The sequence below is a fragment of the Maniola jurtina genome, chromosome 22, assembly GCF_905333055.1.
Source record: "Maniola jurtina chromosome 22, ilManJurt1.1, whole genome shotgun sequence".
Taxonomy (NCBI): Eukaryota; Metazoa; Arthropoda; class Insecta; order Lepidoptera; family Nymphalidae; genus Maniola; species Maniola jurtina.
Genome location: NC_060050.1, coordinates 1,784,015 through 1,808,169, shown reverse-complemented (window position 1 = coordinate 1,808,169; position 24,155 = coordinate 1,784,015).

Genomic DNA, 24,155 nt, shown 5'->3' with positions numbered 1-24,155 from the left:
GTGGGGTTTGAACCGCCGACCTTTCGGAATTCAGTCCGCTCCTCAACTGTTGAGCTATCGAGACTCAACAGGCTCAAAGGGTTAAATACAGGTTATAACCAGAACGCTTCCAAAAACTTAGCGTTATTATTATACTACCTTAATGCAATCCAATGCTATAAACCATTTGCCTTATCTTGTACCTTTAGTGATTTAGTATTTATTAAACCCGCATTGTATAGCGTGCAAAACTCGGGTCGATACCCCACCGAATGACACAGCACTGACTTCGAGTGACCTATTTACGGAACGTTCGTTGACCTCTAGCGTCAATCAGATGTTTAATTTGCGATATATTGTAAACTTTTAAAACATACCTGAGTACTTTTTTTAATTTTTCGTATCTCGTTTTTTTATGGAATATTATCAGTACTATCACCTGTCTTCGTTTTTGCTAGTGTTTTAGTTACACCTATAGGAATAAAGTTCCATTAAAGAAAAAAGGCCTAATGGATATTAGAGTCTACATACAGACGTGTAAAATCTATATTAATATCTCACCATCGACATTCCAGAGGCGGCCGGCATTATCTAACCAATGTATTTTTATTATTATAATGATTATCTGTAATTGTAAAAGGTGTAGCGTCGGCAATAATCATAACTCCGTGGGTACAACAAGATAAGACGGCTCTTAAATGTAATTGAAATGACATTTAATTCAGTAGTTCAATAGTTATTGTACTTTCAATATCTTGGTGAAACTGTTACATTTTTATTTATGGGCGTAATTAACTTGAATTGTTTACCGTTTCCATAGACAATCTACCATCTATTCCTCAAATAATGCCCATGAAATCGTCCGCGTGGATATAGTTATTAAAAAAATCCCGTGGGAACTCTAATTTCTCGAGATAAAAAGTAACCTACATCACTGGTCTTTAACTAAGCAAAAATCAGGTCAATCTGTTGCTCTATTGTGGTGTGATTGGAGGGAAAATCAACGAGCCAAAACAAAAAAGTGTGCAGGTGGACCGTAGTTAATCTAAAATAATCTGAACCTATTCATTGAGCCATGAACAGAATAAACAGACGCTCCAATTCCCCTTCCTACAATAAAATCTTTATTGATATGTAGATAGGTACAGATAGATTTAAAACATGAATAATATCCTAGCCTAGGCCAATTGGGGCCAAAAATTAAGGGCTCGCTATAATTTTAGTGTTTATAGCTTTGCTGAACCAAAAACCCCAACGGGAGGTTTTAAAAAATCGCAAGAAATTAATTTACACCTCTAATCCCTGTAGTACTCAAATGAAATATTTATAAATATCGACCGCCTGTGGCTTCGCTCAGCGAAAGTAAATCCTCTTTATTCACTGTTCCGTGTGAATTTCGACTTTGTCTTGGTACATAAAGGCGGAACTTCTGTGGAAATTACAGCTTTCTAGGTCATTAATTTTAGGTTTTGCAATTCGGTTAGTGAACTACCCCTAGAACCTAAGTTATCGGCAAAGTACAAACGCTAAAGTTAGGTTCAGGTGTTAATTTTTTTACTTTTTTTTTAATGTAAGTACTATAATTAAAAATACTTTGTTGCACGTCCTAGGTCTTTTATTTCACAAAATTAAATACTTACGTTTTTTAATTTAAAAAATGATAACGTTACCTACAGCTAAGTTATAGTACTTTCTTAAAGCCGCAAAGAAGGTAAAAATAAAGATTATCGCCCGTAAAGAGAGGTCCATTACACATTTTTTCGATAATAAGCAATCGTAAATTACAATTAAACACCAGTTATACTCACCAACATCGAGATGTCAAATTGCTAGAGAGTGCAATAAGTTGGAGTCGGAAGATTCTTGGAATCTTAAAGCTTCGATATCCGAAAAGTGATTCACACATAAGATGTTTTTTAATTAATGTCAATTAAATATTACTAGCTATAACGGTGAAGGAAAACACTGTGAGTAGGTAATGCTGCATGTCTGTGTTTTTTTTTAAAGAATATTAGCCATGCTAATCATGACTAATACTCTCCTTTCCCCTCCAATTAAGAGTAAAGCTTCTGCCAGGAGTGAAGACGACAATAGTGCAACGGGTGGGGTTTCAACCGCCGACCTTTTGGAATTTAGTCCGCTCCTCAACCGTTGAGATATCGAGGCTCTATCCGTAATGTGCTCTAAAAGGTGTGTGAAGTTAGCCAATCTAGACGTGGCCAGCGTGGTATAGACTATTGCCGAACCCTTCATATTTTGAAAGTATAGCCGTGCTCAGTAGTGAACTGGCATGGGTTGATTATTATTATGATGATGACTTAAACTTCAAGTTTGAAATTTTTCATAAGTATGCTTAACTGCGTTCATGTGCAATACGATGGGTATATTATGTCTAAATCTAATACTGACATGAGGCCCTTTTAGGGCATTGCAAATGTTACATTATAATTATAATGAAAATTAATCATTATTATAATATTTCAATCATATAATAGGCTAGAGATATGGGTTCAGTAAAAAGCATGACGAGTTTTGCTATTCTATTAATAATGGCAACTCTATGCCCGCCGGTGTATGCAAGGTGAGTTGTATGAGGAAGTGATTATAAAAAATTAAGGCATTATCAGACTGCTGCCCGGTCGGTGAATTAGTGCTAAATATTGCAAACTTTCGAATTGATACCGTCTATTTTAATATGCGGTTTGGTTATTGGTAACGACAACAGAAAAACTATTAAATTTTTGGCAAAATATTTTTATTCAAATGTTTTTCTGTTAGTATGTTACCTTTTAATCCCATCCGTTATATCTGATTTTGATGTTTGATATAAAAATAGCTTACATCCCGGAGCCTGACAACTTGAGCTACTCTTTACCTCAAAGAAATTCAAAAAAAATCCTAATTATTTTATTTCATTTCATCCGGGATAAAAGTAGCCAATATTATAATAAAGAATGCAAGCTCTGTACAGAATTTCGTCAAAATCGGCTTAGCAAATAGGCCGTGAAAACCTAGCACACAGAAAGACACACATACTTTCGCATTTTTAATATAGGTATCGATACCAGTATAATAAAAAAGCGTAGAAAACGTTAGTACTATTGGCGTCACTAAAAAAAAAAATTAAAAACTCCCGACACAAAAACCTCTATAAGAAACTAGAAAAGAGCTGATAGCTTTCAAACGGCTGAACTGATTTTCTTCGATTATAGCTAAGAACACTCTCGATCAAGCCACCTTTCAAACAAAAAAATCTAAATTAAAATCGGTTCATTCGTTTAGGATGCCACAGACAGATACACAGACACACAGATACACACGCCAAACTTATAAAACCTCTCTTTTGGGTTCGAGGGCTAAAAACAGCGTAACAAGGGTAATTTGATTATTTACCTTTGCTACTGCTGTGGTAGTAGGTACTTAAGTAATAACATGGGAAATAAAAACCCCGTGTTACTACTAAAAAAATTTAAAACACAATTACAAACCTTTGAAAAGCTATAATAAAGTAACGAAAACAAACATGAACAGTAATGTTGCACTTTTTTGCAGACGGTACCTAATCAGCAAAATAGTTTAGTGAAGTCAGACCGGTATCCGGTATCTCGCACCCTGTGAAAGCTTCATGCAATGTGTATTTATGTCCTTATTATTTTTATATCCTATCTGTAGTAGATAACCCATACAAGTACTTTCATTCAAATTCAAAAAAAAATATTTTTATTCAATTAGACTTTTACAAGTACTTTTGAATCGTCAAGAGCATCTACCACTGGTTCGGAATGCCTTTCCTACCAAGAAGAACCAGCAAGAAACTCGGCGGTTGCTCTTTTCAAAGATTTGATATACAATATTATGCCATATTGTATATTGTAATTGAAGTCTCGCCCATTGCTGGAGAGAGCTGCAGTTCAAATCCACGCTTTTTTATCATTTACATAATCTTCGATTGTATAATATGCTTTTCTCAGGAGCATAGTTTTATTTGCATTTGCACTAAATGCATTTTTCAGGACTAAAATTGTAATTAAAAAACCTTATTGGAACATATTTAGCTGGAATTGTTAGTAAAAGTATTTTATTGATTTTTAATAGCATTATAGCGACCACCTCTAAATTAATAACTACCAAAAAAAAGAATCATCAAAATCGGTTCATAAATGGGCGGAGTAATCGCGTAACAAACATACAAAAAAAAACCGGCCAAGTGCGAGTCAGACTCGCGTACTGAGGGTTCCGTACTCGGATATTTTTTCCAACATTTTGCATGATAAATAAAAAACTATTATACATAAAAATAAATGAAAATCTGTTTAAGAATGTACAGGCATAGCCCTTTCATATGTACCGTAAGATAACTATACCCCGCTTGGTATAGTTGTCTTAATTTGAAAATTGATACACATTTTTTTTTTTTAATGATGACACTACAAATTCGCGGTTTTCAGATTTATTCCTGTACTTATGCAATAAGACCTATCTACCAGCTAAATTTCATGATTCTAGGTCAACGGGAAGAACGGACGGACGGACGGACAGTCAGAAAACAAAGTGATCCTATAAGGGTTGCGTTTTTCCTTTTGAGGTACGGAACCCTAAAAACATACAGTCGAACCGCCTCCTTTTCGCGAAGTCGGTTCATAAAAAAACTGCCATTGGTACCTCTTCCAGGTTAGCCCACTACCATCTTACTCTGCATCATCACTTACCACCAGGCGAGATTGCAGTCAAGGGCTCACTTGTATCAGAATTAAAAAAGCTCGTACATTGTGACACTGGCTACTTATAATTATTTAGAAAACAGTTCACCAAACATCATAATTTATTAGAAGTGAATCATGAATCATGATACAGTAAATTAAAAATTTATAACACCCCCGACAAGTGAAGGTTACAGTAACTAGAAAAGAGCTGATAACTCTCAAACAACTGAATCGATTTTTTTGGATTATAGCTAAGAACAATTTCGATAAAGCCACCTTTTAAACAAAAAAAACTAAATTAAAATCGGTTCATTAGTTTAGGAGCTACGGTGCCACAGACAGATACACACGTCAAACTTATAACGCCCCTCTTTTTGGGTCGGTCGTGAAAAATATAGTCTGTGATAAAGACTGTATATTTTATCACAGACTTTATATTTTAATATAAAGACTGTATATTTTATCATGACCTATCATTAGTAACGACAGTGTGACTGTAGCTTGTTCAATCGTAAACTAAATATAAACTAATTCTTCCCTGTACTTATTTCTATCGATAATATATTAAATTATAATATACTAAAAGGCGCGGATAATAAACTAAGTTCCTCATTAGTTATATCCCATGTTAATTGGTGCGCGGGACTTACGACCTGCGATAATGATAATTTTACTGGCTGTACGAGTTAGCTGGCTAGTACTTAGGTTAATACTAGTTAGTGAGCTATACTTACTCGTATATAGAATAAAGACACAACTTTGTTTAGCAAGAAACAGTTAAAAATTATTTTGCTACAATCCGCCAACAGGATAAATCTGTATGGTCAAACATGCAGTTACAAGCTAAGCACCGCTTACCTCCCCAACCAAGCAATAAAGCCAAGTTCCCAAGCAAGCACTGCCACCACCACTCACATGCACCACCACACAAGACTTTTCCACTACTCTCGACGCACGTTTCGCCCCGACACCGGAGCATCCTCAGGAGATTTCGACTTTACAATGCTGTATTGACTTGACAATATTGGCGGATTATAGCAAAATAATTTTTAACTGTTTCTTGCTAAACATGAACTTCCGCAAAGTAACGCCTGATTCTATCCAACACAACTCTGTTTGTTTAATTTTTTTTGGGTCCCATACCCGAAGGATGCAAACGTGATCCTATTACTAACCATCCTCGTCCGTTCGTCCGTCTGTCAGTCTGTCTGTCAACGGGCTGTATCTCACTTGACTAGTTTTTAACCCCCGACCCAAATGAGGGGTGTTATAAGTTTGACGTGTGTATCTGTGTATCTGTCTGTGGCATCGTAGCTCCTAAACTAATGAACCGATTTTAATTTAGTTTTTTATGTTTGAAAGGTGGCTTGACCGAGAGTGTTCTTAGCTGTAATCCAAGAAAATCGGTTCAGCCGTTTGAAAGTTATCAGCTCTTTTCTAGTTACTGTAACCTTCACTTGTCGGGGGTGTTATAAATTTTTAACAACGTTTACTTGTCTCATGGGCGTAGTACGCCTTTGAAATGCGTCGTCAATCAGTCCGTTTGTGATGCAGATAGCTATTATGACGTAGACATCTGCTATGATAGGATTTTTGAAAATTCAATCCCCTAAATAAATCTAAGGGTGTAAAATAGGGGTTTGAAAGTATAGCGCATGCGGACGAAGTCGTGGGCATAAGCCAGTATATTTACTTTTAGTTATATTAATGTTACTAGCCGATACCCGCGACTTCGCCCGCGTGGATTTAGGTTTTTCAAAATCCCGTGGGAACTCTTTGATTTTCCGGGATAAAAAGTAGCCTATGTGCTAATCCAGGGTATAATCTATCTCCATTCTAAATTTCAGCCAAATCCGTCCAGTAGTTTTTGCGTGAAGGAGTAACAAACATACACACACACACACACATACAAACTTTCGCCTTTATAATATTAGTGTGATTAATTGAAACGAATAACGTATTGAGGCGGAACGGAATATGCATTTATTATACTTTTATTTGAGTAACTGTTCTAGACCTCTATGCATTTTTAATTAGTATAAAAAGTGTACCGTCTCATTAGTACTTATAGATTTACTATCTTTACTTAAGGGCTCAATTATAAATACTAGATAATATTATCAAGCATATTATAAAAGCATATCAATACTAATATTATAAATAATAAATGCATAAATGTGTCTGTCTGTAACCTTTTCACAGGTCAACTCAACCGCTGAACCACTTGGGGATAGGGATGGTTTGCATCCTGGATTTTTACCCTTTTTGTTGTCCTCTAGCCCCCATGCTTACAACTACGTCCACGTGGGTTAAGGTCTTTTAAAATCCCGTAGGAGTTCTTTGATTTAAAGAAAAAGTAGCCTCGGTCTTTAACTTACTCATGCAACAAGTGTAAATTAATAACTAACTATAAATAAATTAAAAAATTTATAACACCCCCGACAATTAGTGAAGGTTACAATAACTAGAAAGAGCTGATAACTTTTAATCGGCTGAACCGATTTTCTTGGATTATAGCTAAGAACACTCTCGATCAAGTAACCTTTCAAACAAAAAAAAAAAACTAAATTAAAATCGGTTCATTAGCTTAGGAGCTACGATGCCACAGACAGATACACAGATACACACGTCAAACTTATAAACCTTTCTTTTTGGGTCGGGGGTTAAAAAATTACGACAATCGGTTGAGCTATTGATGTAGAATGAATATGCTACATTGCGAGGACAAACAAACACAACTTCACACTCTTTCGTTTATGAATCAAAAAAAATTGTAATCTAAAAATCCAGCCTTTTTCGTTTAAAGGGAACCTCTGTGCAAAATTCTACCTTTTAAGGTCCAAGAGTTTAGACTGGTCATGATAGCCTCCTAAGTCCTAGTGTATAAGCAGGGAGTTTCATATACATATTATGGTTTATATTATTACCATAGGATGCCCGCGACTTCGTCCGCGTGGATTTAGGTTTTTGAAGATCCCATGGGAACTGTTTGATTTTCTGGGATAAAATGCCTATGTCAATTACAGGGACGCAAGCTACCTCGGTACAAAATTTCATACAAATCGGTTAAGCGGATGGGTTTTTAGGAATCCCGTGGGAACTCTTTGATTTTCCGGGATAAAAAGCTTATATCCGTCCCCGGGATATAAGCTAACCTGTACCAAATTTCGTCAGAATCGGTTAAACTGTTGGGCCGTGAAAAGGTAGCAGACAGGAAGACACACTTTCGCATTTATAATATTAGTAGGTATGGATAGTATGGATTATAATTACCTAGATAAAATTATAAGTTTAATTAGAGAAGTAGTGATTTTTACCGCAATATTCACGTGGATTTAGTATACTTTTAAAATATCGTTCTCACTCTCGCATAACACTATCGAATTAGAAGAATAATGCTGTATGTAACTCGCGCGTTTAATAAGTAACAACAGCAGTTGCGTGATGCGGATCGTAATCGCGTCATTCCGCGAAGCAAGCTTGTATGCGAACGTTTTGCACCTTTGGACGCGAAAAAATTGCTCCGTTTTAATACAAATTATCATCTAATATCGATTCCGGTTACTTAACTGACATCTCATAATTAGCGGAAGTCATTTTGAACTCGAGTTGCTCGTTTTTGTTTAGCAGATGGCAAAGGTCAATGCGCTTTTCAAGTTATCTCATAAAGTCATGTTTTTAACCCCCGACCCAAAAAGAGGGGTGTTATAAGTTTGACGTGTGTATCCGTGTATCTGTGTATCTGTCTGTGGCATCGTAGCTCCTAAACTAATAAACCGATTTTAATTTAGTTTTTTTTTTGTTTGAAAGGTGGCTTGATCGAGAGTGTTCTTAGCTATAATCCAAGAAAATCGGTTCAGCCGTTTGAAAGTTATCAGCTCTTTTCTAGTTCTTACTGTAACCTTCACTTGTCGGGGGTGTTATAAATTTTTAATTTACACTTGTGATTATTTTAACTATACTTAATTTTGAACTCAGAACAGAACACATTATTACGTAAATAAATTTTGAAGCTAGATAAATAGTGAAGTGAAACACTACCTATCGATGTTTCTTATCGACTTTAATAATTTTAAATATTACCAGTATTCTGATTATTAACATAAATAGTGTATTGAGTAGAGGTCTACAGGTGTAAAGTATAAGGCATAAGAGCAAGCTGGTCTAAGCCACCAAGTAGACATCCATTGAAACCAAATTAGTACGTCACCTGTGACAAATCGTTAACTAATACTCGTACGTACCCAACCATCGTATTAAAGCGAAACTCATTTCCTATTTACATTTTTAACAACTTTTATTCATGCGCCAGGTGCTGAGTCCAACAGAATTCAAGTACCGCAAGGAGGTAGAATAACATGCCTGTGTAATAGTGTAAAATGGACTGCGCTAATTGACACCTCTGTGTTGTAGTCTTTTTAACCCCGGACCTAAGCAGAGGGGTGTTAGAAAGACTGTGTGTGTTTGTGTATCTGTATGTGGTATCGTAGCTCCTAAATGAATGAAACAATTTTGATTTAGTTTTTTGGGTTTGAAGGGTGGCTTAATCGGGAGTGTTCTTAGCTATGAGCCAAGAAATCTGTTCAGCCGTTTGAAGATTATCAGCTCTTTTCTAGTTTCCTTATTAGACCGGTTGTTACTAAAAATATGTTAGTATCCAGCCAAATTCTAATAAGGACAAATTGTAATAAGGCGACGCACTGGCATGTTAGTGCGTAATGTGTTATTACACAAGTCGGTTTTTTGGTGTGGGGGGTTATTAAATTTTTGTAAGTATTTATTTTTTAACCTCTACTGGACAGATTTCTTCCAGTTAGTACGTGCTTAACACATTTTACGTAGGAAAATTAATAGAATAATCCCTTTTAGAATAGAAGACGAAATAGAAATAGAACAATATTTTATTCAAATAAAGAGCTTCTGAATCGTCACTGATTCGGAATATCCTTCCTTCTGAGAAGGATTTTATCATTTCCAATGATATATTACAAATTATACGTACCTAGGTACCTACTACCTACAATTATTAATAGTCTTCTATTTTATTACTTATCTATCACAATTTCATCACCTCAAAGAATGACGGTTTACGTTTTTCGTAGACCGAACTATACGTCTATCATTTTACGCATTTTACAGATAAAACAAAGAAAAAAAGATGGCACGTAAGTTCTAGAGTCAGAAGCGCGCGCATTTCACATTGAAGTGTCAAAATGACGGCGCATCTGCGCAAGCGCGTGCGACGACGCGCGTTCTGAATTCAAAACAGCTTACGCGGGATGCGTAAGGACTAAAGCACATAACCATACCTTTAACGCGATTTGATAGCTTCTTAGAAGCTGACTTTATTTATTTATTTTTATTTAGATTCAACTTAGCTCTTGACTGCAATCTCACCTGGTGGTAAGTGATGATGCAGGCTAACCTAGAAGGGGTCTGGCAGTTTTCATTAAACCCATACTCCTTTAGTTGCTACACGGCATCGTACCAAAATGTTAAATCGCTGGGCGGCACGGTTTTGCCGGTAGGGTGGTATCCAGCCACGGCCGAAGCCTCCCACCAGATGACATTGTCATGACAAAATTTTGATTTAAACGTTAGATTTTGACACTTAATTTGAAATTGTAAATTGATAAGTACAAAGTCCATTTTAAAAAAATCCAGGCTCTCAGGCCAGCTTCAAGGTGGTTAAAAATTTTCTGACGCATGCCAGAAGACACTCTGGTCATGCGGTATTAGAACATTCACAGCTGTAGAGTGTCAGAATGTTGCCGGATCAGACATAAGCTACTGATGTTCACAGAGTGAGTTGGGCAGAAATTTTAAACTGTTGATAGAGTCTTGACATAGGTGGGTACTATGAGCATAAACCCTATGAGAAGTATATATTTTTGATTTTTTTGAATAGAACGATATAGAATGTCTCGTTTTCGCTTCCATATTTTATATTGTGATGTCGATATGTTGACAATACTGTACAATAACTTGAGTCAGGGAACACAACTAGCACATAGTTGTGAATTGTGCAAATCTGTTGCTCTGTAGAGTGCACATCCTTCGGTAGAGGCAAGGAAAAAGAGTAGGTACAACAAAATATGTTTGTGTCATACAAAGTGACGAGTGGAAAAAAAACCTTCTTTATTCGATTACGCATTGCATCAAGCATTTGCTTTTGATTTTTCAACTGAATCTATCTACTACTGGTTCGGAATGCTCTTACTACTGATAACATTTAATTTTTAATTTTAATTTTTCATTTCATTTTAATTTTTAATTTTAATTTTTTGATTTTTATTTTTTAATTTTTATATAATACGTGACATTTTATTTATATGTAATCACTTTGCAGCGCCCTGACGGGGCTTCATGTTGTAATATTATAATTATTTTCTATTATGATGTAAAATATGAATGCAAATAAATAAAGAATAAAACATTTAGTAGGTAGTGTTTGTAGCGATTTTTTGTCGTTCAACATATTGTCGATAGTTTGATTTTTCTCTAACTCCCTTTATTATTATTTTTCTCGTTTATTTTTTAATTACTTTGATGGATCACGACGGGCATGTATGTGAACATTAATAGGAAATAATTTTTTTATCGATGTTAAGTGGTAAATAAAGTTAATAACAACCGCATGGTTGTACAATTAAGGGAAGAAATAACAGCCCAATAAATATCGCCCGATATAATTTTTTATTAATTATTTTCGTTCATAAACAAAATGAAATTCAATATTTTTTGTATTTATTACTAAAAACTATAACGATTATTGTCTCAATAAACGCAAAGTGACTGTAAAATATTTTTTTACGATATAAGTGCGCGTAAAAATATGATAGAGATCTCTAAGAGATCCTACCTTTATTTTTATCTAGTAGAGATATCTTATCCACCTTAAGAGGGGTCTCTCCGTCACTCGCTTCATACAAACGTAGTTCCAATTTCATTTGAATATTAAGCAACCAAAGTCCATGAAATTTTGCAGACATATTCTAGAAACTAATATCTATGTCTATGGTTTTCCAGATTTCTGTTAATATATTCGGTTTTAAAGTTACGCGGTCTTAATAATTCACATACAAATCTTTGAGCCCCTGTAATTTTAAAACTACATAATTTTAGAAAAATCTAAAACAAAATTTAATGGTCTTTGGTTGCTTAATATTCAAATGAAATTGGAACTACAATTGTATGGAGCAAGTGACGGAGAGAGCCCTGTTAAGTGCTTCCTTGTCCATCTCTTATCATTTTTTATTAATTTTACTATTACTAATTTTTGGTACAAAAAAATACTAACAAAAATGTCAAAAACGAACTTTTGACATTTTCGAGAATAATCCTAATTCAATATGTAAGAAATAGAGATGAGCTTCTATAGGTAAGTAATCAATTAGAATCCAAGTTAGAATCATGGAAAAGTCAAGAGTAGTCAAGAGTAGATAAAAATGAGTATCAATGTAAGTACCTATAGGTATAATTATCTTCACATATCTAATAAGTAATTAATCACACTAATATTATAAAGGCGAAAGTTTGTATGTGTGTGTGTGTGTGTGTGTGTGTGTGTGTATGTTTGTTACTCCTTCACGCAAAAACTACTGGACGGATTGAGCTGAATTTTAGAATTGAGATAGATTATACTCTGGATTAGCACATAGGCTACTTTTTATCCCGGAAAATCAAAGAGTTCCCATGGATTTTTAAAAAACTACATCCACGCGAACGAAGTCGCGGACATCAGCTAGTTTAAAATAAACTATAAATAACTTCTAATAGAACCGTTACTTAAGAAAAATGTTCCTACACACTATAAAGAATAATATTGTGTCAATAAGTAGGCAATTTAAACATAAAATAAAATATTATATAAATTCTCCACCTTGCGTGGCGATAGTTTTACGCTATACATATTTTAATCATCCTCTTTAATAAAGCATAGTTTTTGAAATGTTAATTATAATGCACCTAAATGTCATAAGCTCATAGCCTGTCTTTTTCTTAAAGGATTATTAGTTTATTAATACTGGCAATAATTTTCCGCCTTCAATTTGATATCTATATTTAAAAATAAGTCTATTTTTTATTGTTGTAGTCATGTGGTATACAATAATAATTGTACAATTAATTCTACCATCTGTTATGATATTGACAAATGTGAAACCTATTCTAGGGATTCAAACTAGTAAAGAGATAAGAAAAAAGGCTGTAGACATTTCAAAAATAACTGCTTAGGATCAAAATGCTTAATCTCTACAAAGTATAATATAAAGTGGCTTCCTGCTGTCTGTATGAACGCTTAGATCTTCTAAACCACGCATTGGATTTTAATACGATTTTCATCAATATTCCATAACAATAATAACAATTTATTCCTTTTTAATATAGATAGATAACTTGACATTTGGACTTCATTTCTCAAATATTATACAGTTAAATATTTTACGATTATAAATATAACTTATTTTTGATATACGAGTAGGTCGATAGCCTGACACGTGAACTTTAATTCTCAATAATAATAAAATATATTTCGATTATAAATAATATTAAAAATTTAAAATACCGCATCCTCATTTACATCTTATTCAACTTATAATAAAACAACTTACTTAGGTACCAACATTAATCAATTAATAATTTTATTTTTATTTATTTATTTAGAAAACTTTATGGCACAAACATATTATACTTACAAAAAAATATTATTAAAATTACTACCTATCGATTTGGAGTACTTAAACCATTTTTTTGACATCCCTAGGTATTCCTACGTGCATCCGTTGTAGTTATTGTACGAATATGTCACGCATTATCCATATCTACTAATATTATAAATGCGAAAGTTTTTCTGTCTATCTGTCTGCTAGTTTTTCACGACCCATCTGTTTAACCGGGGTTTAACCAACCGTTACATGGATAGATTAGGAACGGCATTCCGAACCAGTGGTAAATTATTTGACAATTCAAAAGCACTTGTAAAAGTTTATTTGAATAAAAATCTATTCTATTCTATTCTATTCTATTCTATTCTAGATACTTTTTATCCCGAAAAATTAAAGAGTTCTCACGGAATTTTTTAATACCTAAATCCACGTAGACGAAGTCGCGAGTTTATCTGTTTAGCATACAGGATAGCTTGCATCCCAAAGACGAATAGGTATAGGCTACTTTTATCCCGGAAAATCGAATCTTTTCCACGGTATTTACAAAATATAAATCTACGCGGATAAAACCATTAATTAGAACATAATTATGGATTTGTAGCAATTTTAACACTAGCCCGCTTCCATCTTAGACTGTATCATCACTTACCATCAGCTGAGATTGCAGTCAAGGGCTAACTTGTATCTGAATAAAAAAAATACTGTCGATTAATCGACCTAAGCAAGCCATTAACTTAATACTCATTATAATGTACTTATTATTTAACCGACATTTCAAAGCTACCTGGTAACTGTTCGATACACACGTCACATTACAGCCTGGCCATAATCGATGCAATCGAACATCGACAGTCCATTGCAAAGAGCGAATTAAAAGTAACTGTTCGATAAATAAACATACGACAGACGAACAGCCAAACGCACATGCAAAAGGACGCAATACAAAAATTGCAATTGTAATTAGTTATTAACGTTGATATAAAATGAAAAAGATACTATATAGTTACTAATTTTATCTGTGACTAGCTGATTTTCGCTACTTTGCATACGCGGATTTAGGTTTTTATAATTCTCATTGGGATTTCTAAAAATCTGCCTACATTATGAAGAAAATCTACATGCAAAATCGAGTGTATAGACCTAGCGGTGAGTAGCAGTAAAAATAACCTGGATTAACAGAAGTTTCTAATAATATTATTTACTGTTGCTATGAAATTTATATAAATACTTGTATTAAACTAAATTGTCGGTGAAAGAAGATAATGATGAACAAAACCAATGCTGCCTCTTTGAAGTAATCATCCCAAAAACTGAGTGTCTTCATTTTTATGCACATTACAATAAGATGCAGTGCAAATAATGGTCTCGTAACACAATATTATTTCACCGACTTTTATAAATAAAATATTCCATGATCTTTTGCGATTTTTAATTGAAAAAGCACACTTAGGCACAATGAAATTGCATAATATTATTTTCCACAGATCAAAATTTGTTTTTAACAATAGCTCTGCTTTGGCTCCTACATCTAGGGTTTTGTATATCAGTACTTTTTAATGTAATTTTTAATGCTATTTTTTGTGTCGTCTGCAAGTAATTATTGATTTATTGATTTGTCAAATGTGTCAGTTTGTTTGTACTTTTGTATATTTTTTGCTATGCCTCTTTTGGTGAACAATTTTGTAACTGTAAATTTTTGTTACTTTTATGACTGGTTTTTTAAAACAACTTTGAAGCCACAAGCTTCACGGATGGGTAAAAGTTTAAACGGTCTTATCTCCCTGCAACTCGTTTGATGTCGTCTTTCCACTAAGTAGGGGTTCTGTCAACGCTGCGCTTTGCTGTGATAACATTCCTTCTCAGATCTGGGCGCGTTCGGAACCCTCGATGCTTTAGTTTTAAGTTTTCACCACTATATTATCTTACAAATCCAACAACTGAAAATCAAAAGGTGTACCTACAATACAAACACTACCTACCTTTTTTTAACCGACTTCCAAAAAAGAAGGAGGTTCTCAATTCAATTGGTTGTTGTTTTTTGTACGTTTGTTACGCGATTACTCCGCCAAATATAAACCGATTTTGATAATTATTTTTTTCTTTGGTAGATACTTCAGAGGGTGTCCACCAGAAGGTCTGATGAATATCTTCGGAGATGGAGAACAGAACTCCACAATGGATAAGAGTAAATTGCTCGCTATCAGTGTAATAGCTTATTAAACAGTAGGGTTTTAACCAGGCATAGCATATTTTACCAACAGAACTAAAAATTGTAAAATAAAAACAAATTAATAATAAAATAAAAACCGACTTCAATAACCACAAACACTAAAAAATAAAAAGTAATTTAATTTAATTTATTACCGAATATATTATATACCTATACAATGCTATAATAACATTATTTGGAGTCGGTGCCAATGTAGAGTCACAAAAACCATTAAGAGTAGACGGTTCATGAGTCTAATTGGCACCGACGCGACTCCAAAAAATGTTTAATGGTAGTATTTTTAACATAGCTTCACAATAATGTTAACAGATGGCGCTGTTAACATCATTGTGAAGTATTATTGCAAATTTCAACCATCTCCAACAACTCCTTAGCTCTTTTTGTTTCTAATGTTAAATTTTACTATTGCAAATAACATACTATTATAGTGAAAACTATTTAATGGGAATTACGAGAGGGATACCACGAGGTCTCACTTCAGGGCGAAACAACAGTTATTTAAAGTAAAAACAAGTTATAGGGTTAGAATTATAACTTTTTTAATAATCGTTACACGTTACAATGTACCTAGGTACCATAGTTACATAGTCATTAACCATCGCGTGCTCTTACGTTTTACGGTCTAGATTTTTATAGAAATCTACCTGAAAATGCATAATAATTAGGTGAATTTATCTGCATTATGATTGTGTGAGTACTTTCTTCATAACAAACTGCCTATTAACTTGAAGGTTAAAGTTGCGTGACAGGCGGTTAAACTAACGTTACGGTTACGGTTAAGCTTTGACCGTCAATAAAAGTGAAATGGGTTATAGGTACAAGATAAGGTTTACTTACAGTACATACATTTTGAGAACGCATTTGACATACTTAATATTATGTGTCAACTGTCACAACCCCTTGCCAGACCAGACCACCTTAAACTTTAATAATTTATTAAAATTTAAGGGTGTCTGGCATGGGGTTGCCATAATACTATGTGTCTGGCAATGCATGACGTGATTTCTAATAATATTACGAGTACATATTCCGAAAAAAATATAAAAAAATTACATTTTATACTTTGACATATGATTTTTTACATCTTTGTTAGGTACCTACCTACTGTTATCTCCAAAAGCCACCATGATCCAAACTTCATAGTCGCTGATCGTTCCTCCCTGTGTTGGGGACAATACGCAGAGAAACTTCCAGCTTTTATAAAATAACGAAGGTCAGGCGCCCGCGGGCTCCTAACCTTCGCGGGCTCTTAGTCCATACTGTAACTTAATTAATTATCTGTCATGAAACTGAACCTAAATTTAAAAAAAAACTAATCAACACAGTATATAATATAGTAATAATATTACACAATTAAAATATAAGAATTTCAAAAAAAAATTGAGAGCTAGAAATAATAAGAGAAGTTTCGTTATACAGCGCTTTCCATCAGAGCACTGCTCTTCTCCATACAAACGCAATTTGTTTTTGATTTGAACGTAACCAATTCATAAATTTCATTGAAGCGCGCTGCGAATAAATTCCTCTTAAAGAAATTTGGAATTCAGGTATTTACAAGTTTGATATATCTACACAGATATCTATTCGTAGTTATAAGCAGAAAAAAATGCAAAATTGAGCATGAACCTATTATAGGTCATAGGTCCTCGTCCCGGGAAATGGCGAGAAGTCATTATTTAATCGGTATGTAATAATACACTCACATTATATTAAATGCACCTCTATTAATAATGCCCAACCGCTGTGTTCAGCTTCAATTTCTTTCTATAAATAGTCCTTGTTATAGAAGCTAAGTGTTATTGAATCAAGCTGGCAATCGGATGGGTAATCAGAAGCTTTATATACGAAATTAGTAGGTATCATAGTGCGGGGCGCTGACGCGACGCGCAGTTCAGCTGCAGTTCAGTTCAAGTGCGTGGGCACCTTTATCTTCCAAGCCACCATGGTCCTAACTTCATAAGTAGTCGCTGATCGTTTACTGACCTCTTTGTGTTGGGGACAATTCGCAGATAATCTTTCGGCTTTTATAAAATAACAAAGTTCTGGCACGTGCTGGCTCTTAATGCATGAAGGAAAATATCGTGAGCAATCCTAGTATGCCTGAGAGTTCTCCATTATGTTTTGAAAATTCAGTAGTTAGTAAATAGGTACCTATATTGACGATTGGAAGGAACTTCCATACTATAATAAAATTGTTTACAGTAAATTATATGTATCGTTACATAATAACATAATAAAACACAAGTGTAAATTAAAAATTTATAACACCCCCGACAAGTGAAGTTACAGTAACTAGAAAAGACCGAAAAGACCTGATAACTTTCAAACGGCTGAACCGATTTTCTTGGACTATTCCGCGCCTACGATCCAAAGTATCAGTTTTCCAAAACATCATTTTCAAATAAATAATTATGTATCAAGGCAACGTCCATCTTGACAGCTTGACATTTGTCAATTGACATAATATTATGAACCTAACGGTTATGTAACCTTCTTTTCTACAAGAAAACTAGAAAAGAGCTGATAACTCTTAAACGGCTGCACCAATTTTTTTGGATTATAGCTAAGAACACTCTCGATCAAGCCACCTTTCAAACAAAAAAAACTAAATTAAAATCGGTTCATTCGTTTAGGCGCTACGATGCCACAGACAGATACACAGATACACAGATACACAGATACACAGACACACAGATACACAGATACACAGATACACAGATACACAGATACACACGTCAAACTTATAACACCCCTCTTTTTGGGTCGGGGGTTAAAAATAAATTTGACAACACTGTGAAAAATACATATATTTTATTATTCTATCTGTCTGTTTTAAAATATTTATGGCTGCCTTTAGACAGTTGTTTTGCCAACGGGTTTTCAAATATATTCTTAAAAAAGTTTAAATACACAATATATTTAATATATTATGTTATTACAATTTCAAGTTGCAGCTTTTTCAATAAGAATGGCTTATAAATAAACTCAGAGCAAATTGACGCTAAGCCACACTAACTCAGGAATAAACCAGCTTAAATATTTATAAAACTCATAAAAACACAGTAAAATAATAACTTGGAGAAATGGTATGAAACATTGTACATATTATTTTAAGTTAGACATCAATGATCAAAACTTATAGCTATAGTCAAAGTAGGGGCTTCTTTATATTCGGCATATTCAACCTTTATGCAATGCCTTAACGGGGTACTCTCCGTCATTTACTCCATACAATCGTAGCCCCAATTTCATTTGAATATTAAGCAACCAAAGTCCATAAAATGCAGACATATTCTAGAAACTAATATCTGTGCCTGGCGGGAAGTGGCTGGATGAGAAAGGCTGACGACCGGGTGTGCTGGAAAGGCTTATGCCCAACAGTGGACGTCCATAGGCTGGTAGGTATAGCTTTGCATCGTCATTCCTTATACGCTATGACTATAGGGTCTGGATTTTGGAAAACGCTTCGGAGGTCAGTATTTCCTACCAATTATAATACAGGTATGTTTAAAACAGGAGTAAATACCTAGTCACCTTCTAGGCAAACACGTTCCACCTTAGACCATATCACCACTTCCCATCAGATGTGACCGTCACGCGTCTGACTGTAGTGAATTTAAAAAAAAAGAGCGAAAATTTTTCGCATTCAATTTGATGAGCAGGCATTAAACTTTCCGTATAAATTTCAATATTAACGAAACATCGGGTGGCCACAAACGTCCGTACAGACATACATATAAATACTCGTAACTATACGTATAATATAAAATGTATTTTTTGCATTGCCTTTTAAAATTCGCCGCGCGTGCCCCACACCTGCGCGCTGACAATTATGCGCAATCAATATCTTAATTATATTCATTTTTATCAGAGTGTAAGTACTTGTGTAGCGGACGAATAACTAGCTTCGGCCGTGACTTCATCCGGGGACGAATTTATAACAAAAACGTTCACTTTTCCAACCAAAATTGGAAAATATCTACTTGTGGGTACAAAAGATCGGTTTTTATGGATAATCTACAAAAACAGATTAAAAAAGATTGAAAAAAACCGGCCAAGTGTGAGTCAGACTCGCGCACAGAGGGTTTTGTACTCGGTATTTTTTCCCACATATTGCATCATAAATCAAAAACTTACATAAAAATAAATAAAAAACTTTTTTAGAATGTACAGGTAAAGCCCTTTCATATGATACCCCACTAATTGGTAGAGTTATCTTACATTGAAAATTAAAACACATTCCTGTACCTACTTATGCTATGAGACCTACCTACCTGCAAAATTTTATGATTCTAGTTCAACGGGAAGTACCGTACAGGTTTCTTGACAGACACGACGGAAGGACGGACGGACGGACGGACAGACAGACAGACAGACAACAAAGTGATCCTATAAGGGTTCCGTTTTTCCTTTTGAGGTACGGAACCCTAAAAAATCTAATAACTACTAAATACTATAACTAGAGGATGCCCGCGGCTTCGCACGCGTGGACTTTTGTTTTTTTAATCCAGTAGGAACTCTTCAACTTTCCGGGATAAAAAGTAGCCTATGTCCTTCTCCGGAATGTATCCCAAGTCTGTACCTTTCAGTAAAATCGGTTAAAATCAGACAGACAGACAGACAGAAAGACAGAAAGACACATAGTCAGACAGACAGACAGACACACTTTCGAATTTATAATATTAGTATGGATAGTATGGAAGTATGGATGTTTGCGCATTATTATGTGAATGAACAAACTGACAACAAACAGCATTTAGTATATCTACCTAGATAGATAGTGTGTAGAGAAGGAAATAAATAAACTTCCCATTCCGTATCTAATGATGAATAACCGATGCAGAATGAGGTAAAGGTCATCACTGGATAGTGTTTATTTTTAAAAATAACTTCAAGTGTCTAGGTACATTTAAATTGCTGGCAGAGGGCTAATGCGTAAATACGATAACTTCTCCTCGAGGTCAAGAACAAAGTCTTTACTTGGTACAGATACCTTCAATATCAATCAATCTGACAGTTTCTAAATCCCATCAATTTCGGTGGTCAGGTCCCCTGCAGCATCAGGATTGAAGAGTCTGAATCCTTTTATATGAAACAATATCGCAAAGTTCCTCTATCGATTAAAAAAAATACGGAAATCGATTCAGAAATCCCGGAAATTTCGGTGTAAGTACATAGGTAGAAAAACACAACTCCCTTTTGAAAGTCGGTTAAAAAGTAGCCTATGTTACTCCTTGGTTAATCACTTGTCTGTGAAAGTCCCGTCAAAATAGGTTCAGCCATTCTGAAGATTAACCCGTTCAAACAGACAGACAGTTTAATTTTACTTATTAGTATAGACTTCAAGGGTTACAAGATAAAGTCGAAAACTAAAACCCGACTAAAATCGTCTTAATAAAAGCTGAAATATTATAGTAAAAATGTTTTTCTGTTGCTTGGTATATTTTAATGTTGTGGTACATTTATATTCGTGAGCATAGAATTTTTTCCTCTTTCATTTGACACCCCACTCGGTACAATAGCAATTTTTGGAGACCCCTACTTTTTTGATGTAACATCCGTTGGGTCACTTTTTTGTATAAAATATAGCCTATATAATATCACCCGGACCTTAACAACGAATCAATTGACACCTAAATCATCAAAATCGGCCCAATAGTTTAGCTAGGCGCTTTGGTGGAACACACAGAATCTCGATGCAAACATACATACATACAAAGACTGCTAAAACCCTTTATTTTGGCTTTGCTGTAGTCGGGTATAAATATAAAAGAGACACAACCAAGATGTTTGTTATCACACATACCTTTACAAAAGATCAATAAAAGAAACCGCATACAAAGTGACACCCCACAAAGTTGACAAAACGAGACAATCGTCCCAACTCCGAAAATAGAAGTCATTGCAATAAAACGTAATTTATACGAAAATGAGGAATGAGCATTCGAAGAAACGTGAAATTATAGCCTGAGACCCAGCCGAAAATTTTGGCAAAGGTTTTGTTATATGAAAGTTGACAGAAGGGTTGGCTTGGCTTATTTTTTGCGCAAAGGATCAGCCTGGCTATCCAGCGCGGAAATGCAGCCAGTATTCTTGGCACCATTCTACGAGGGCATGATTTGTACCAAGCTTTATACTAGCTGATGACGCCCGCGTGGATTTAGGTTTTTAAAAATCCCGTAAGCCTTTGATTTTCCGGGATAAAAAGTAGCTTATGTGTTAATCCAGTTAACTGAATTGACTAGCTAATTGTAAGTGTTTAAAAAACGCCATTCATAGTACCGACCAACAACAGTCTCCGACCACCATGTTGGAGGAAAAAAAGAAAGGTAAAAAAGGAAAAAATGGTAAGTGTTTTCAGCTAAAGCAATGCTTCCAGCCTACCTCCTTATGATTTTCCACCAGCTCTTCCATCATGAAGTCGTATTATCTGTTTGCAAAGAATTTATATTTTTGCTTAAACCTTGTGTCGTAAATCAAGCGTAGTTCTTGCTATGTGTCATATTGGCTTGCCAGTGTACGCAATTATTAATTGCTCATGTTTTTCTAATGTTGCAGCGCAATTCAGAAAATAGGCAAATGTGAATACTACTAAATCTATCATTCCAATTGACGCAATTGGATATAAATGGAAATAATCTTAATATGATGCTACATTCGAGAACAGTCTACATTTAAAACGCAAAATCCCATATTTTTACAATTAAAAAAAACAGTATTATAGTTTCTTTTTTTATTGTTTCAAAAAATGTATCATCTAAGATTTTATAAAAATAGGAATAAATTGAAATTAAAGTAAGTTTAAGACATCTTATTACACGACTGCTTTTACGACGACGATTGAAAAGAAAGTTTTAAGCATTCAGTAGGTATGTACCTATAGATATATGTATGTGAGTTTATTTGTTTCACCACAACTATTAAAGGCCTTCTTCTTATCATAATATAAGAGAGGTACTCGTAAATAGCGGATACGTACCAAGATTAATATTATCGATATTTACCTTATTATTATGTTGTTAAACTACAAAATGATATTAAATTATAGAAATTAATGAAATGATGATATTAAATTATTGAATTAACAATTAATGCAATTATCAGTTTATAATGTGAAGTCATTTTTCAAAATGGCCGAATTGACACCCGACCACAACTCATCCCCAGTCTGAATAGCTTCGAAGAAAGTAAATGTACGCTATGTAATTAGACGCATAACTGCACTTGAAACATAATGATTTTTCATATTTTTTTAATTTACAAGCAGATAGGTATCGTCATTTCAAGTGCAGGTAAAAAGTAACGCCGAAAGACAAATTGATTTCTAAAACTTTTTACACTTACATTGTTGCTTAGACACGTTGTATCTTTTATAACCAAACCTTAGTTGTTATAAGATGTAAATAAACGTTTTCTTTCTTTTCTTTTTTCCTTTCTTTTGCAGGTTTTCAAGTTGACGTCTACAAGAGAATAGAATAGATCTTTATTCAAATAAGCTTCTACAAGTGCTTTTGAATCGTCAAATAATTTACCACTGGTTCGGAATGCCGTTCCTACCGAGAAGAACCAGCAAGAAACTCGGCGATTGCTCTTTTCAATTGTTCAATTTACAATAATATTCCATACTATACAAGCAATTTGCAACCCCGCGCATTGCTAGAGCGAGTCAAATCCATGCTTTTTTTATCATTTAAGTACATAATCTTCGATTGTGTAATAAGCTTTTGCCAGGAGCATACTTTTAATAGAATTTTTAAACTTTTGTGAATAATAAATGGATGTTTTTCATCCAAATACAACATAAGGGGAGCTGGCGAATAACAGTGTAAGTAATTATTATTAACGAAATAACCGCTGATGCCTAGTGGTTAAGTCATCGGCCTCCTATTCGAAGGGTCGGGGGTTCGATCTCGGGCACGCATCTCTAACTTTTCGGAGTTATGTGCGTTGCAATTAAATATTACTTGCTTTAAGGAAAACATCGTACAAGGAAACCTGCAAGGAATAAGGTTCGGTTTTATTTAAATAGATAACTCAAAATTTAAAAAACCCCCGTCACAACAACCTCTACTTATAAAAAAACTAGAAAAGAGCTGATAATTTTCAAACGCTGAACCGATTTTCTTGGATTTTAGCTAAGAACACTCTCGATCAAGCCACCTTTCAAACAAAAAACAACTAAATTAAAATCGGTTCATTAGTTTAGGAGATATGATGCCACAGACAGATACACAGATACACACGTCAAACTTATAACACCCCTCTTTTTGGGTCGGGGGTTAAAAACATGACTTTATGAGATAACTTGAAGTTGAAACTGAAGTTTTTCAGGCCGTTTTGCTTAGAATTCACATTATTTATAATATCACTTATCTTTCATAAGACAGTAAGTAGGTATTATTATTTATGTAAAATGATTTTTTTAGGTAATACAGCTACCTACATAAAGTGTAAAGACTATTGAAAAGAACGGAACAGCAGGCTAAAGTTAGTCATAAAAATGTTCTTATTCATATATTCAGTGGGTTGCGTGACGTTGGGTCAATTTACTTATTTAGTCTGATTAGTTTCACGGAA